General features: G+C 55.0%; 1 protein-coding gene across 2 annotated transcripts in view; it reads left to right on the forward strand.

Annotated features, from left to right (window-relative positions):
• Positions 1–16,736, forward strand: part of ARAP1 (ArfGAP with RhoGAP domain, ankyrin repeat and PH domain 1) — a 62,908-nt gene that overhangs the window by 1,011 nt on the left and 45,161 nt on the right. The gene's annotated exons all lie outside the window — the stretch shown is intronic.

Consider the following 16,736-nt stretch of genomic DNA (forward strand, 5'->3'; position numbering starts at 1 on the left):
AGCTCATTACAGGGTAGAAGGAGCCCTGCGGAGTCAGAAGACAGGTGCAGACAGGTACTGGGATGGAATCAGGCACTGGGACTCTTGGAGGCTCAGGAAGGAGGAGATGGTTGGAATGGGCCTTGGCAGTTAAGTGGTAATTCACAAGGATAAGGACCCTCAGAGGAGGGCAAAGCTTGTGCAGAGGCAGGAACTGGCATGGTGTGTTTGAGGAATGGCAAGGAGATGTAAGTGGCTGGAATGGGTAGCAGGGGTTGAGTGTAGAGAGAACCAATCCCCTGGTCCCATGGCTGGTTGAGGGTTGTCCAGACCCTGGCTTGGGGAATCCTGTCTTCCCATTTGCTGCTTGCTCACTGGAATAGGGCAAGAGGGGGTTGTCCCAGGCAGAGTCCTGACAACTGTGAGGTGGAAGTGGGCAGATTGCTCCCAGGTTTCATTGGGGCATTCAGGCCTCCCCAGTCAGCCCCAGCCTCACCCCCATCGTCTCTTGGACTCCAGCCATGCCTTTCCACACATCATGCCTCAGCCCTTTGTGCAGGTTGCTTGTCCTCCCCTCTACCTTACAGAAGTTTTCTCCTCTTCCAAACCTCCCAGGTCCTTTGGGACTTAAGAGGTGGGCCTTCTCCTGCCTAGCCTTTCAGTGCTGTGTAGGGCACAACTTAGGAAGGGTCTCCTTGGAGCTCTGTGGGGAAGGGGACTGCAGAGCCGTGGGGGTGACTGGGACCTGGGACAGTCCCTGTGCAGCCACCAAACACTACGTGACTCTGCAAGTTCCCAAACCTCTCCATTTCCCCATCTGCTGGGTTGGGTGATAAGCCGTGGCCCCATGCTCCAAAGAGAGACTCTGCTGGAGCAAGAATTGGGCCTGTCTGAGTCTAATTCCTTCCCCCAGCAGTGAGTGTTTGAATGAAGAAAAGGGAGAACCTGGGGAGAAGGGGTCACTTCAGAGGGCTAAGGGGCCTCTGAGAGTCCTAAGGGCTAGTTGTGGACTAGACTAGTACAAAGCCCTAGGACAGAGGGGAGTCCCCTCCACTCTCCGGGGGCCCTCTCCCCTCCCCACCCCACTCTCCCTTTGGCCAAGCTCAAAGCCAGCCAGCTGATGCCCAAACAAGTGGCCTCTGTTCCCAGGATGGGGGGAGGGGAGGCAGGACCTGGGCTGCAGGGCCTGGGCTGCAGGCCCGTCTGTCCAGCACTGACCCTGGCCCCCCGCCCTTCACTCTGGATCTTAACCCTTGGGGGCCTGAGAGGGGCCCTGGACTGCTTGAAGGCTGGTACCCCTTGCCCACCAGCTGTCCCCTCCACCCCACTTTAGGGTCCCAAGGGTTCTGTTGCAGCAGGAGGGGGTGCAGTAGGACATGAATTGGAAATGGAGAAGGAAAGGAGGGAATGGAGGTGGGAGGGAGGCTGAAGCAGATATGGCCATGGACAGAGATCACTTGGCCCAGAAGCTTTTTTCATAGATGAGGAGACTGAGGCCAGGGACCAGAGATCAGACCAGGATCACACAGCAAGCCCTAGTGGGGGTCAGGACTGACCCGACTCCTAGTCTGGGCCCTCTTGGGGAGAAGAAAGGGAAAGGGAGGGACCTCTACTTGATTTGAATACCTACGGTGTGCCTGACACTGCACATTTGTTACTTTATTTAGCTTTACATCATTCCGTGAGACAAGGGTCATCCTCCAGTAAGACAGGGGAAGAAACAGCCTCGGAGAGAGCTGAGTAATACTATCAGCGAGAATGACACCAGCAAACATGCACACAGCACCTTTGTGGGCACTACTACGTATGTTAACCAGTTTCGTCCTCCCAACAAACCTAGAAGTTAGGCACCATTCTACAGATAAGGAAACTGAGGCACAGAGAGGTTAAGTAACTTGCCCAACATCACGGCAAATAAGTGGTAGAGGCAGAATCAGGACCCAGGCATTTGTTTGCCTCCTTTGGCCTGATTTCCCCTCCCCGAGCCTGACGTCACTCCTTGAGCTCAGTCCAGGGTCCCACTCAGTGAGGGGCTTTCCCCTGGGTGGTGGCCAAGGCAGCCTCGAGCAGAGTGTGACCCCAGCCATGCAGACCCGGCCCTCCCTTAGGAGCAGAGTCCAGTCCCTTGGGCGGCCCCTGTCACCCCCTCCTCTGGTCTCTGTCAGGCTGGACTCTTCCCCCTCCATAGCCCTTCATGTTTCAGGAAGGGGCTCTGCACCAAGGGTCTGAACAGCAGGAGGGTGTAGGGAGGCCCTCAGAGATCCCCTACAAGTACAGTCCCAGTGGAGCTCAGGGACTCAACACCAGTGTCCCCAGCCCTGATCAGAGAGGACATCTTGTCCACCTAGCCCCCCTCCACCCCCCCACCACTGTCAGGCCCCCAGACCTGTAGATTCCAATGAGGGTTCTGGAGAAGACAGTCTCAGCCCCAAAAGGCAGGTGACCTCAGGTTCAGGGATGGCCTGGGGTGGCGGGGAGGGGGGGCAGTGCATCACTGGTCTTCTACATGACCTTCCTGTGGAATTTCTCTCTGTCTCATCGTTTGGAACATAGTTCAGAAGGGAAAAAAGATTCTGTCCCATAAACAGGACGTCTGTCCCAGACCATTGAGACAATCAGAGTCGCTGGGAGGGGATGTGGAGTTAAGTGACCAATTCAATAACAAAATTATTATTTAATAGTAGTAATAATAGTAGCAGTAGCTACTGTTTTTTGGAAGCTTACTACATGCCAGACACTTGTGCTAAACATTTTATGTACTGATTTCATTTAATCCTCAACAATAGTCCTACGGGGTAGGCACTGTTCCCTTTTTACAGATGAAGAAACTGAGGCCTCGAGAAGTTAAGTAATTTTCCTGAGATCATTTATTATATAGAAGAGCTGGGAGTCTGAATTTCTCTAGCTTCACAGTGAGAACCCTGAGCACTGGGAGACACTGCAGGCAGACAAGATCCAAACCCTGTCCTTCTCTGGGAACTCCCAGTCGGGGTGGCAGGCAGGGACGGGAGGGCTGCCTGGGCAGGTGACATTACTGGTGACACGCAGTGGGGATGGGATGCCTGCTCGCAGGCTGGACTGGCTGCTGTCAAGTCTTAGCCCCCAGGGGCCCAGCCCTAGGATGAGCAGCTCCTGCTCACTGCTCTTGTCCTGTCCTGTCCAGTTTGGACTTTGTTGAGTACAGTGGTTCTCCTTTTTACTGCTGAGGAGACTGAGGTCAGTAGAAGTTAAGTGACTTGCCTAGAGTCTTTCAGCTGAGGAAAGGGAGAGCTGGGACTGGCACCCAGGCAGGGGGCTCTGAGGCCTGCACTCTACCTCCCTGCCTGGTCAGGGCCTCCTGGGCCTCTGAAGCCCTGAGCTTCCTTCAGATACTGCCCACCTGCCTTGTCACAGTGTCCAAGTCTTTCTCTCTGGCCAAACCAGGAACCTGATTCCTCTCAAGGTGCCTGGGGTTTGGTACAGCTGGGTGTCGGTGACTGAACGAACAAACCTGGGGAACATGGTTGCAGAGCTAAGAGGCCAAGAAGCAGAGACCAGCTGTGGTCAAGAGTGTGATGCTCATGGCCAGTGGGGTCCAGAGGAGGATTCAGGGGTCAGAGAGCACCCCCACCCCCACCCCCCGGGAGGGAGAAACGTGGCAAAATCCTCCTCCTCATTGTTTTCATTGTTGTGAGAGCAAAAGATCATGAGGGCAAGGGGGAGGGAGAGGAGGATTGGGACCTCTCACAGCCACTCCTCTGTCCCCATTCCCAGGGCAGGGAATTGGAGGTCACACCTGGAATCTCAGCTTCCCAGGGCCTTTGGGGGACCCTGGCCCCGCCCTCCCTCCTTCTGGCCAGGCCAGTGCTGGGGTGGGTCAGGCCTTAGGACAGGGGGAACAGTAGCAGGGCTAAGCTACCGCTGCATATTGCTCCCCTGCCCCACAGGTGCCTGGGTCTCCTCTGCCACCTTCCTTCCCGCGCCAGAGGACGCTGTGCGGCCCCTGGGCATCCCCTTCTCTCCTTCCCTCCCCTCCTTCCCGCCATAATGCTGGGGCCAGGGCTCTGCCTGTAATCAGGCCTGGAGTCAGGAGCTCATGGTCTGTCCCCAGCCTCTGGTTCAGTGAGAGGCCTTGGGTTGGTCATGGACTCAGCTTCCCTGGAGCTTCAGGGAGGGAGCAGGAAGCAGCAGCACCTGGGACATCCCCAGCCCCCAGGTGTGGACAGGTCAGGACAGAAACCAAACAGCTCAGGTAAGGGGGGGCGGGGGAAGGGCTTCTCCATCCCTCTCCACTCCCACACTCCCTCTGCCCACATTGGGCAGCTGGGATTTTAGGATTCTGAGTCTTGAGACTGTGGGCATTGGGGATCAAGGATTCTAGGGTTTTATGTGCCAAAGATCCCCAGCTTCCAAATTTCCAAAATTCTAGGTGCCAAGAACCTGCAAAGCTTCCAGTTGGGCTGCGTGGATCCTGAGTTGAGGCTGAGCCCTGTGCCACACCTTGGCCAGCTGGTGCCAGACAGACAAGGCCTGGAGAGTTTCTTGGGGCTGCTTGGTGGTGGTGCGGGGGGAGGCTCTTCATGCCCTTTGCACCTACCCACCACTCCCAGCAGACACCCAGTTGACACACACCTTTCAAGAAATCTGAGAACCAGGTTCTGGAATGGACTAGGTAGTAGCAGAAGAGATAGCCAACTTAATGGAGGTGGGGAAGAGACAGACAGGGGCCAGGCCTCCTCTTCATTCGTTGGGGGTGGGGCTGTCCTGGATGCCAGGATGGGATTGAGAGGAGGCCCAGGGAGGGCTGGTGGCTGACTGGGTCACAGAGCAAAGCCTGGGCCGTACTGCTGGGTGAACCAGTTCCTCTCAGGGCCGGCATGGAATGTGGCTCAGCAGGCCCAGGTCCAGCTTTGGAGTGTCAAAGCCAGGCTCAAGGACTCTGAGGAGTGGTGGACAGAGACCTGGGCCCGGGAGCCCCAGGGGAGGCCCTGACCCTCCTCAGGGGGCAGGGAGACTGGACCTTGGCTGAGGGCCTTCTAGTAATTCACAGTGCCTCCCCAGGTCCTTCCGGTGCCCATGTGGGCCTGTGGGCACAGCAGTTGCCCTCAATGGGCCCTGGGCATGGGAGTGGGAGCTGCCTCATGGGGAAGAGGGCTGTTCCCTCCCCACGAGGGAAGTGCCCTCCTCTTGGAAGACTTCTTGGCTGGGTGAGCTCCTTTCTGCTGCACATCCCTCTGGGGGGGCACCGTGCGTGTTCCTGTGTGCGCATGTGCGTGCTCTCAGGCCCAGACACCTCCTTGGAGGACCTGTGCTTTTGCCTTTGTTTGGGTGCGATCAGCATTCCATGTCCCAGTGGGTTGGGGTAGGAGGTACCTGGCTCTGCACCCCTTGATGTGTGAGCTGGGTGAGGCTTTTACCCACTTGAGTGGGGACTTTCACCCAAGCGGGCCGCGGTGTGGTTCTGCAGCTAAAATGTGTGTTTCCAGAGGCCCTAGCCTGATGGGGAGAAAGGGCCTCCCTGAGCTTTGCCAGATGACAGCAGGACAGCTTTGGGGTGGAGTCTCTCTTGCTTGGTAAAGGGGTGCCAGAGCCTCAGCTAAAGTCCTACCTTTTCCCTCAGACTGGGGCTGTTCCTCTTGCTGTCTCCTAAGCTCTAAAGATGGATAGCTAAGTCTAGGGAGGCCAGAGATCCAGGGAGTATCTAATGGTTCTAGTGGTTCTGTTCCAGGACGTGAACCAAAACACTCCTCTGCCTTTACTGCCTGTGACCTGAAAACCCACATTTCTCAATGCAGGGCTGGCCTAGACACTTGGAGATGGGGGGTTACTCCAGTGTCTCTGAGGTCACCTGAGGGAACCTCCCCCTCATAGTTCTTCCAAGGAATAGGCTAGAGGAAGGGGATGGGGTGCTCAGGCTGGGGTGCCTGGGTCCTGTCCTGACTCGTGTGGCCCAGGTTGGGTTCTTGTCCCTTTCTGGGGCCCATTTTCCCCTTCTGGAAGCGGGAGGATTGGATTAGGAGGTCCCCAAATGCCTAAGGAGCAGGTGCTTGGGCATGTGGAGAGCTAGGAGAAGGCGGGGCTGGGGTCTGGCAGGCAGGAGGCTGGAGCTGTAACTGGTGGGCATGAGCAGAATGGGAGGCATCTGGTCCTGGGGGGCTAGAGGCCAGGTTCTAGCCACGCTTTGGCCACTGATTGCAGTGTGACCTTGGACAAGTCATCACTTGCTTGGGCTCCTTGCTTTCCATGTGTAAAATTGGGAGATTTCATTCAAGCAGTAGATATTCACTGTCTGCCAACCCTGGGCTGGTAGCTGGGGATGCAGGGAAATCAGACCCCGGTCCTGCCTTCAGGGAGCATCCAGCCAAGGCTGGGGCGAGAAAGAATGTGTGTGTATATGTGACAGAGCGACAGATAAGTGACATACCGGTGTGACCCAGGCTGTGACCGTGGGAGTCAGAAACTGCTGCCTAGAGCAGGTGACACTTGAACGTGAAGGGCAAGGTAGAGAAAGATGTTCCAGGCGGAGGGAACATGATAAGCAAAGTCCTGGAGGTCAAGTGTCCAGCGGTGAGAGTGGAGGGAATGAACCTGGAAAGGGGGAGTAAGTGGCAGGACCCAGAGGATGGAGGCCCTTTGAGCCCCGCTGGGTAATGGGGAGCCGTGGAAGGGTTAGGCAGGCCAGGGAGGGGGAGATTGGTCTCAGAGATTTCTGGAAGTCTGGGGTGGTTCTCACCTGCTCCGGGGAACAGGACTTCCCCTGTGTGGGTGAGGGGCCCCCCCAGCAGTGTTTATCAGGCCAGCACAGCAGGAAGTGGCAGGGGTAGCCACAGAGGTGGAGAGAAGGGGCAGGCCCAGCCACGGAGGGTGCCAAGGAGTCTCAGAGTTGAAGCTTTCGCTCCTAGACCTCTGGACATGAACCTTGAACCTTGGCACTTGCCTCACCCAATCGTCCCTCACCCTACCCGTGTCACGGGCCCTGTCTCAAGCTCCTGACCAGGGCGAGCCATGCCTCTGTAGACGTCCTTTCATCCATGTCCCCAGTGGCCAGACACTTCTAGCCACTGAGGATAGAGCCATGAATGAGACAGTGCCCCGTCCTCTGGTTGAGGAGACTGACAATGAACAAATAAACATATAATACAGTGTCCGCTAGAAATAAGGGGGGTGTCGAAAAATGACATGGGGTCAGGAGAGAGGGACGGATGGGGGACACTTCTTTAGGCAGAGTGGTCAGGAAGGAAGGCTGTGCCGTGCATTTGAGAAGGCGCTGGAAAAAGTATGGGAGTGAGTCATGCAGGTGTCTGGAAGAGCATTTCAGGCAGAGGGAGCTCCAGGGCCCAGCCCTGAGGCAGGAGCACTCAGAGTGGGTTGGAATAACAGCAAGGCAGGGACAGACCATGCAGGCCTGGCGGGCCTTGTCCTGGCTTTGACTTTACTCTGAGGGAGGTTGGAAGGCACTGGAGGGTGAGAACTGGTAGGTTGGGATCTGTTTTTTTTGTTTGTTTTTTTTTTTTACTTATTTATTTATTTATTTTTGGCTGCGTTGGGTCTTCGTTGCTGCGCGTGGGCTTTCTCTAGTTGCGGCGAGCAGGGGCTACTCTTCGTCGTGGTGCACCGGCTTCTCATTGCAGTGGCTTCTCTTGTTGCAGAGCATGGGCTGTAGGTGCGCAGGCTTCAGTAATTGTGGCACTCAGGCTCAGTAGTTGTGGCTCGCAGGCTCTAGAGCGCAGGCTCAGTAGTTGTGGTGCACGGGCTTAGTTGCTCCGTGGCATGTGGGATCTTCCCGGACCAGGGATCAAACCCCTGTCTTCTGCTTTGGCAGGTGGATTCTTACCCACTGCGCCACCAGGGAAGTCCCTGGGATCTGTTTTGAAGGCATACATTTATTCCCCACAAGCCCATTTTACAGATGATGAAACTGAGACTCAGAGAAGTTATGTGAATTCTCAAGTCTCACAGCAGTAGGACCCCTGTCTGCCTGCCTCCCTGCCGCCCCATGTACCCTGCTGCCCTTCATGGCTTCCTCTTGTCTGGACAGTAAGGCTAAGTGTCTTAGTGTGGCCTTCAAGGCCCTTCTCAGCCCACACTCATCCTCCCTCCCCTCTCCTGCCTGACTTCCCTGCTCCTGGTCTCCACACTCTCCCCTCTGAGGAGACGGAGTGGAAGGAGGGGCTCCTGTGTGATCTTGGGCAAGTTACTGAACCTCTCTGAGACTCAGTTTCTTCCTCATCTGTAAAGTCGGGCTAAAACCATCCACTTTCCAGATTGTCATGAGGATTATATGAAACAATCCATGTAGCAGGTTTGGCACAGCGCCTGGTAGATGGGAAGCACTCCATAACCATGGCCTTTTGTCTTTTTAAGCAGGGATGACAGGGTCAGATAAGTGGGTTAGAATGTTCCCTGTGAGCGAGAGAGGAGAGTCTTTCCTTTCTGTTGTCTGGTTATAGAGTTGGGGAGGCTGAGGTCCCACATCAAACTGGAGGCCAGAGCCTATGGGGCTGGTCCCCCGTCTCCCTCTCTCCCTCTTTCCTTTCCAGCCCCTGCCCCACCCATCTGGTCACCTCCACGCACCAACACAGGAGCTTCCTCTTTTCAGCTGCCAGCAGCAAGGGGCCTGCTGATCACTGGCTTTCCATTGCAGGGGCTGCCTAGGGAGAGGGCAGTGTCAGGTCCCTGTTCTCCTGGGCTGCTAGTTCTGGGTGCAGAGGAACCCCAGTCTCTCCTTCTGGGTGGGCAGGCACATCAGGTGCCCAGTTGCCTCAGAGAGGATGGAGTCAAGCAGCCTTCCCTTCCCCTCCCCCATCAGGCCAGGGCTATCCTCAACCCCTCTGGTGTGTGGTGAGGCTATGACTGACATGACTCTGGCTCTGTCCACTCCTGCTGCCAGGGAGTCCGTCGTGTGCCCTGTGCACTCACATCCTCCCTGTGGTTAGCCCTGTTTCCTCCTGTTTCTGCCTCATTTGCAGTGTTAAGAGCTCCCCCGATGCCAGCTCCCGCGTGGGGGGCAGTCATCACAGAGGAGGATCATCCTGGAGTCACCCTGTGGTACCTCAGGCCTCCCCCTCACCCAGCACCTTTGGTGGGAGAGGTGCTCCCTGCCCTGCCTGGGGAGTCCCCAGCCCAGGAGGGCGTGTCTGTGACTGAGGGGCCGGGGGCCAAGCCAGAGACCGTGCTCTCCTGGTGAGAGAGCACCAGGTCTCCACAGGTGCTGTGCGGCTGGCTGGGCCCCCCTTCCAGGTGAGAAGGGCCTGAGCTGGGACCTGAAGAGTGAAGGGTTGGGGGCATAGGGCTGGTGGATGTGGGTCCGGGCTGGGGGGTTCAGGTTTGGAGGCGCTCTGTCTTGTTGGGGGGGATGGTTAGAGGAGCAGGTAGAGGGTGCTCTGGTTGAAGGTGTGGGGGACAGAAGGGCAGGGAGGAGGACCCAGGGGTCAGGCAGGCTGGGGAGGGGCAGTGGGGATGGCGAGGAGGGATGAGTCAAAAGCGAGGTGATGAGGAGGCAGTTAGAGGAAGGGGAGGGCGTGGTCCAGAGTGATCCGTTTGGAGGTGGGGATACTGGTAGGGCCAAGGAGGTCAGTGTGTCTTGGACTTTTTTTTTTTTTTAATTGAATTATAGTTGATTTACAATGTTGTGTTAATTTCTGCTGTACAGCAAAGTGATTCAGTTATGCATATATATTCTTTTTCATATTCTTTTCCATTATGGTTTTCTTTTTTAATAAAATTGACCATTGTAACCATTTTATTTATTTTTTAGAAATGCTTATTTATTTATTTATTTATGGCTGCGTTGGGTCTCCATTGCTGCACGCGGGCTTTCTCTAGTTGCGGCGAGCGGGGGCTACTCTTCATTGCAGTGGCTTCTCTTGTGGAGCACGGGCTCTAGGCACGCGGGTTTCAGTACTTGTGACACACGGGCTCAGTAGTTGTGGCTCGCGGGCTCTAGAGCGCAGGCTCAGTAGTTGTGGCGTACGGGCTTAGTTGCTCCGCGGCATGTGGGATCTTCCCAGACCAGGGCTCGAACCCGTGTCCCCTGCCTTGGCAGGTGGATTCTTAACCACTGCACCACCAGGGAAGTCCCTCCATTATGGTTTATCACAGGATATTGACTATCGTTCCTTGTGCTATGCAGTAGGACCTTGTTGTTTATCCGTCACAGACTTTTTGACAGGGCCTGAAAACCAAACCTTTTAACTATCAGCTTCATTTATTGTGAGTTGAGGTACTTCAGACATTCACACTTCATCCTCTCCAGGGTGGAGAGGGGCTTGGGCATGAGGGGGGCCCCCGGTGAGGTTTGGGGGAACGTGGGTGAGGGGCAGGGCTAGGGTGGAGTCAGATGCTGTTTAGAGGACAAACCACAGGGACCCTGGCATCTCATGTTCATAGTGACCCTCAGTCCATTTCTCATTTGAAAGTCTGTGGGCTTCAGTCTGGCCTCCGGATCTGTGGTTGGTGGGGAGGAGGGGGTGTCATTTGATAAACTGTGTCTTAGACCTTCGGGAGGATAAGACAGTGAGGGAGGGGGTGAGCTTTGGGGCTCAGTTTCTCATCCTCCAGTCCAGATGGCCCAGGAAATCAGTTTCATTTACGATAGTTCTCTTGGTATTCTGTGCATGTTATATTGAAAATCATAAAGCTACTTTATAATGATGGTTTTGGGGAAGAAACTGGGACAAACTCATTTCTGATAGACTTAAAATGCTTTTATCATTTTTCATTCTAATTATGAAAGTGATATGCAACTGTAAAAACTTTAAACAGTACAGACATGGAGGTTGTAGAAAGTGATTAGTCTTTCAAGATTTGGGGTGGGAATTAGGGGTAGGCCTGAAATTTAGGTCAGGGCTGTCTACTGTCCTTTAGTCTTAAATGTCTATTGATCATTAATAAAAACTAGTTGTACATTTTATTAGGGCGATGCTGAGGGGGCTGCCCTAAGGAGGTTGTTACAATATCCTACCTCTCACCTACTCCACTGGGTGCAGATGTGCGTGTTGCGCACTGCCCAAGGGTACCTGGCTGGGGGCAGGGAGAGCCGGGAGAGGAGGACTGAAACTCAGCCTGTCCTCTTTGCTGAGCTGCATGCCCTGCTATGGGGCTCCTGAAGCAAGAAGCATTTTTTTCTAATTTGCTGAATGGTCCCACCTAGGTTGGAGGCAGCCCTGCTTTCCCCAGGAGAGGGGAGTGGGTAAGTCCACTGTGGGGCGGGGCATGTGCAGTGCCTGGGGCCCCCCAGGAAGAGGTCCAGGAGGCCATGGTGTATCCAGCCTGGAGCCTTGCTGGGGGATGTGGCTGGAGGCAGGGTGTGGGGGTCACTGGTATCTGGGGAACTGAGAATTCCAGGGTGCTGAAGGCATCCAGACTAGAGCCTGGCTACAGGGCCAGCACCAAGGGCCCCTCTGGACGGGCCCGGCCAAGGCCTTGGGGCTCGGAACAGGAAGTGTCTGTCTTAGCAGCAGAGGAGTGAGCAGATGCCGAATGAGTGTGGCCTCTAGTACACACATGGTCATGTGTCACGGTCATCTGGGTGACAGCTCTGTTCTGTGGAGGGGGAAACTGAGGCTCAGAATGTGACATGACTTGCCCAGGGCTTCAGGCAAGAAGTGATGGAGCCAGGACTGGAACCTGGTCTTGCCTGGCGTCCTGGGGGGATGGGGTTCTGGCCTGGAGCCAGTGGCCCCCAGTTCCCTACCAGATGGCTGAGGCAAGCCCTGGGGCCTGGATTCAGTCAGTCCTCTGCCCTGAGGGCTGTTCCTTGTCAGCCCTCACCACTCCTGTCAGGCCACATCACAGATGGGATGGGGCAGAAATCTGGTGCCTGGGCAAGTGACGGGGCGGAGGTCCGGGGCCGGGGTTAGGGCAGGAGACCCCAGTGTGCCTCCTTGGCACCCATATGCCGTGGCCACCAGTCCCTGAGAGACAGAAAATAGGCTTCTCGGTCCGGGGGTTATAGTCGGCTGCCTGCCTGAGGGCTGCACCTGCTGCCTTGCCTGGCAGGGCTGGAGGGAGCTGGCTTCTGCGGAGGGGCGGGGGCCACTTCTGTGCCCTCTGGGTCAGGCACCCAGCCCCCACCTAGTTCCTCATATCTGAGGGAAGTGTCTCCAAGTCCTCTTGCCTGTGTTAACAGAGCCCTGAGAACAGCCAGGAGGGCAGCAAACGAGGGTGGCCCTGCCCCCAGGTATGACCTGGTGATTGGGCTGGGGGGACTGGGATCAAGGGGCGTGGGCAGCGTGGGGCTCTGGGCAGTTGTACGCAGTCCGGTTGTTGGTAGTGAGTATGGGGACTGAAGGCTGTGCGTGTGCTGCTCGGCGGGGTGGGCGGTGTGTGAACCTGGAGGCTGTGTGAGGTATGCATTTGTGGTATGGGTGGGGTGTGCATAGTAGACCCAGGCCTAGCTGGATATGTAGTGCTCTTAGTTCCTGTGTGGAGAGCTCTCAGGGCTTTCCTGAGGTCTGGGCGCTGGGGTCCCTGCCCAGCTTGCCTAGGATGGGGTGGAGTGCTGTGAGGGGGCGGAGGGGGTCGGGGGGTGGACGAGCACAGGCCGCAGGTCTGAAGCTCCAGGCCTGCCTTCCTCCCCTTCCGCTCCCCCCACCGTTGGGCCTTCCCTTGAATCCAGAGCACAGCTCTGTGCAGAGAGGGGGCTTTGAAGATGCAGTTGGGGAAGGGTCCTCGCTGAGGGGACTCCAGAGCTGAGTGGGGAAGGAGTTAGGACCATCAAGGCTACCGGATCCAGGCCTGACTCATTCATGCAAATAAGAATGCAGAGAAGGCTCACACCCACATGGGCGACCAAGGGCAGATCCCTAAACCTCTCTGGGTGTCACTACTGTCCTTTCACATCTTCTGTTCCTGCCCCACTAAACTCTCCCCATCTCTGGATCTGCCAGCTCCTTTTCTCCATCCCCGGGCCCTGCACACTCAGTTCCCTTTGCCTAGAAGTGCAACCTCCTACTTATGCTCCAAGGCCCAGCTCAGGAGTGCCCTCCGGAAGCCTCACTGCCTCTGCCAGACAGACAGTCACATCCTCTGAAGGCCCTGTTGGCTCTAGCAAGTGACCTGGGCAAATTTCCACTTCACACAGCCTCCATGAAATGGGATAAAAATCCCAGACCTTGGGACTGTACCGGGGATGATTCAGGTGAACGTGGAAATCTGGCGGAGGCTGGGCATGCAGTGGATATTTAGGAAACCAAAGAAGTGAGAGTGTGCTTGTCCTTAGCTAAAGCTCAGGGCTGCCTTTCTGCTGGACTGGCAGTACTGGTGTCCCTAGTCAGTAGTGGGCAGGGATGGTGCGAGAGAGATGCTGCGCTGGGACAGAGAAGGGGCGATGAGATTTAAACTCTGCCCTTGGGTGTTGGAAAGGTAGTTAAAGCACAGAAGGATGAAAGTTTTGGCTCCAGCAAGAGGGACTCAGGCCAGACCTGCAGAAGGACTGGTTGGCAAGGATTAGGGAGATTCCAGACAACCCTTACTTACCCCTGGACGGAGTGCCCTTGTGAGCACAGCCAGGTCCTGGGCTCTACTGTGAGGGCAGGGGAGACAAGAAGGGGTACAGGCTCTCAGGATACCCCAGGCCAGGTTGGGGGTTGCGTGGAGATGGACCCCCCACAAATGGGACAACCAGGAACAGAGCAGGAGCAGCAATGAGCTGCATGACTCAGCCTCTGAGGCTTAGGAGCCCAAAGGGGCGGTCAGGGAGGACTTTCTGGAGGAGGCAGCCTGGAATCAGCACCTGAAGGTGGGAGGCTGTGGTTCATTTACTCATTGACAACAGACAGTTTTGGGGGCTTCCACGTGTCAAGCTGGTGCCTGGTGCAAAAAGTGAAATGGAGGGAGTGGTGGGCCAGCTGAGCCCGGCCGGGGCTTGGGGCATGTCCTGACAACTTGGGCAAGTCACTTCCTCCCTGTGGGTGTTTGTTTCTTCATCTCTAAACGGCAGGGCTGGAGCCAGTCAAAGGATGGTCGGAGGAGCTGGACTTGAGGACACTAGGAACCATGGAAGGGGCTTTGAGCAGGCGTGGGACGGTGGTTGGCCCAGTGGAGAGGGGCTGGAGGGAGACAGGGTAGAAGCAGGGACAGGGTGGGCTGGTGTGATGGTGAGGCCTGAGCTGGGCCCTTGGGGTTGGGGGGGAGGGGAACCCCCCAACTTGTGGCCATTGCTGTCTCAACAGGATGACACTCTCCTCTGCTGGTCCCTGCTTCCTTGTGGGTGGAGATTCAGTGATGTGTCTTAGCAGCCGAAGGGCTTAAACCTCCAAACTCGACCAGGATTAGGGTGGAGCAAGTGAGACAAAATAAATGAGTGCAAAATATGAGGGAGGGGGTGACCAAAAAGCTCAGTAATCAAGGTAAATAATAATTTTAAGAAATATTTAAAAAAAAATTTTTTTTTTTTTTGGCTGCGCTGGGTCTTTTTTACTGTGCACAGGCTTTCTTATAGTTGCGGCGAGCGGGAGCTGCTCTTCATTGCGGTGCGCGGGGTTCTCATTGTGGTGGCTTCTCTTGTTGCGGACCACGGGCTCTAGGTGCGCAGGCTTCAGTAGCTGCGGCGTGTGAGCTCAGTAGTTGTGGCTTGTGGGCTCTAGAGCCCAGGCTCAGTAGTTGTGGTGCACAGGCTTAGTTGCTCCGCAGCATGTGGGATCTTCCCGGACCAAGGCTCGAACCCGTGTCCCCTGCCTTGGCAGGCAGATTCTTAACCACTGCACCACCAGGGAAGCCCTAAACAATATTTTTTTAAAAATCAAAATTAATGAAAAAAAATCCAAGATAACCAAAATATCAAAAATTTAAATAAAGAGATTCAGTATCGCTGATTTCTTTTCTTTGTCTCAGGCTCTAGCATGGCTTAGCAGGGCACTGCTCCAAACTTCTTTTTTCAAGCAGCTGCCTCCTCCAGGAAGCCTTCCCTGATCCCCGCCTGGTGAGGGCCGTGTGGGCTGTTTTCGCCGGCTGGGTGGTATCTGACACCCTCCAGCCTGAGATTCCTGGAGGGTGGGTACACGTCTGAGGTCTGGCTTGTGCTCCTAATGCCTTGAATGAGGTTGTCCTAGAGGGGTGTCAGTGCGGAGTCCCGAGTCTGACCTTGGCCTGAAGCCTTTAGTGTAGGATTAGGAACTTGAGAGAGGCCCAAGAAGGGGCTGGGCCCTTCTCAGGGACAGAGGTGGTTTCCTGTTTCCCAGCCCTCATCATTCCAGTAGCCTGGTTGGGCCATCATCCATCATTCCATGTTGAATCTTGAGAATACTGCCTGACCTGTAGCAGCTGCTCAGTTAGAGCTTGTTGTCACTGTCGAGAGGCAGTGAGCAAACTGGTTAAGAGTCTGGAGCTGCACCGTCCAGTAGAAATGTAATGCGAGCCACAAGTGCAATTTGAAATTTTCTAGTAGTCACATTAAAAAGAAACAGGTGAAATTAATTTTAATAGTATATTTTATCCAAATATCCAAAATACTATAATTTCATTATGTAATAAATAGAAAAAATTATTGAGATATTTTACATTCTTATTTCTTTGTACTAAGACTTCAGAATCCAGTGTGTATTGTATAGAGCACACTTCATTATGTGGCCACTTTTGGAGTTTCAGTAGTTATATGTGTCTACTACTAGTTACTGTATTGGGCAAAGCAGGTATAGACTATATTCAAATTGCCCCTTCTCAGCTGTGTGACTTTGGGCAAATTACTTAACCTCTCTGTGCCTCAGTTTCTTCATCTTAAATTGTGAGGTATGTACCTCATAGGGTTGCTATGAGACTTAAACAAGTTAATAAAAAGTGCTTTAGGTGCCTGGCACATAGTAAAAGACTATTTACATTGTCTTATTAAATTCTTTTAAAAAAATCATCATTTGAGTAGCACTGCCATTTTTTGCCAACTCTTTATGAAGTACTAATTACTTAAGATTTATTTTTGAAATATTCACTTTTAAACCATACCTATTTTAGCCCCATCCTAAGAAATAACTGTGAAGTCTACTTAAGATAAATACCTAACTAGTTAATTTTACATGTTCACCCGTACCCCCTAAAGTCATCCTGCAGAGACCAGCAGTTTGTGGTTGACCCTGCCCTAGTAGCAGTAAACGTGGCTCTGCCCAAGACCTGGCCCTTCGACCCACCCCCCCGAACAGAGCCCCGGCCATCTGAGCTTGTTGGTGGCCTGCCCTCAGGGATAGCCACTTCTTTCTCCTGCCTGGAAACACCTTCTTTTGGTCCCCATACACATTTAGGAGCAGGGCCCCTGGGGTCTCACGCCCTTGCCTCACCCCTCCACCCCCCCACCCCCGCTCTCAGGCTTAGTGGAGAGGGCCCTGTCTCCCTGGGTCTCCCCAGGTTCCTCCTGACAGGCTCTGCATTGTGGGGGCCCTGCCTCAGTCATGCAGCTGCGTCTACCCCCTCCCCATGTCTTCCCTGGGGGCAGTCCAGCCTCCTGGCCAGGCCCGACATCCCTGCTACAGCCACTGGTCCTGGGGGAGGGCCAGAGAACGGGGTGTCCTGACTCCCCTCTCCCACTGGTGTGGCCTCCACCTCTGGGCAGGCCTGTCGTCGGTCTGCCTCCTCACCCCCTCCTCACCCCCGCTGGAAGGCTTCCTCCCTTTAACCATAGCCTGGTTTCCATTAGGCTCCCTGAACCCTTCCCTCTCTTCCTTCTCTTTCTCTACCCTCTTCTCCGTCTCTCACTTTCTTACATCTCTTTCCTTTTCCCCGTCCCTCGCCCCCTCCCCCTTCCTCCTTCCTCTTCTTCCTCCTGGCATCCAGCTGCCCAATGTGGCCTT

The sequence above is a fragment of the Balaenoptera physalus genome (genome assembly GCF_965194825.1).
Source record: "Balaenoptera physalus genome assembly, chromosome: 10".
NCBI lineage: Eukaryota > Metazoa > Chordata > Mammalia > Artiodactyla > Balaenopteridae > Balaenoptera > Balaenoptera physalus.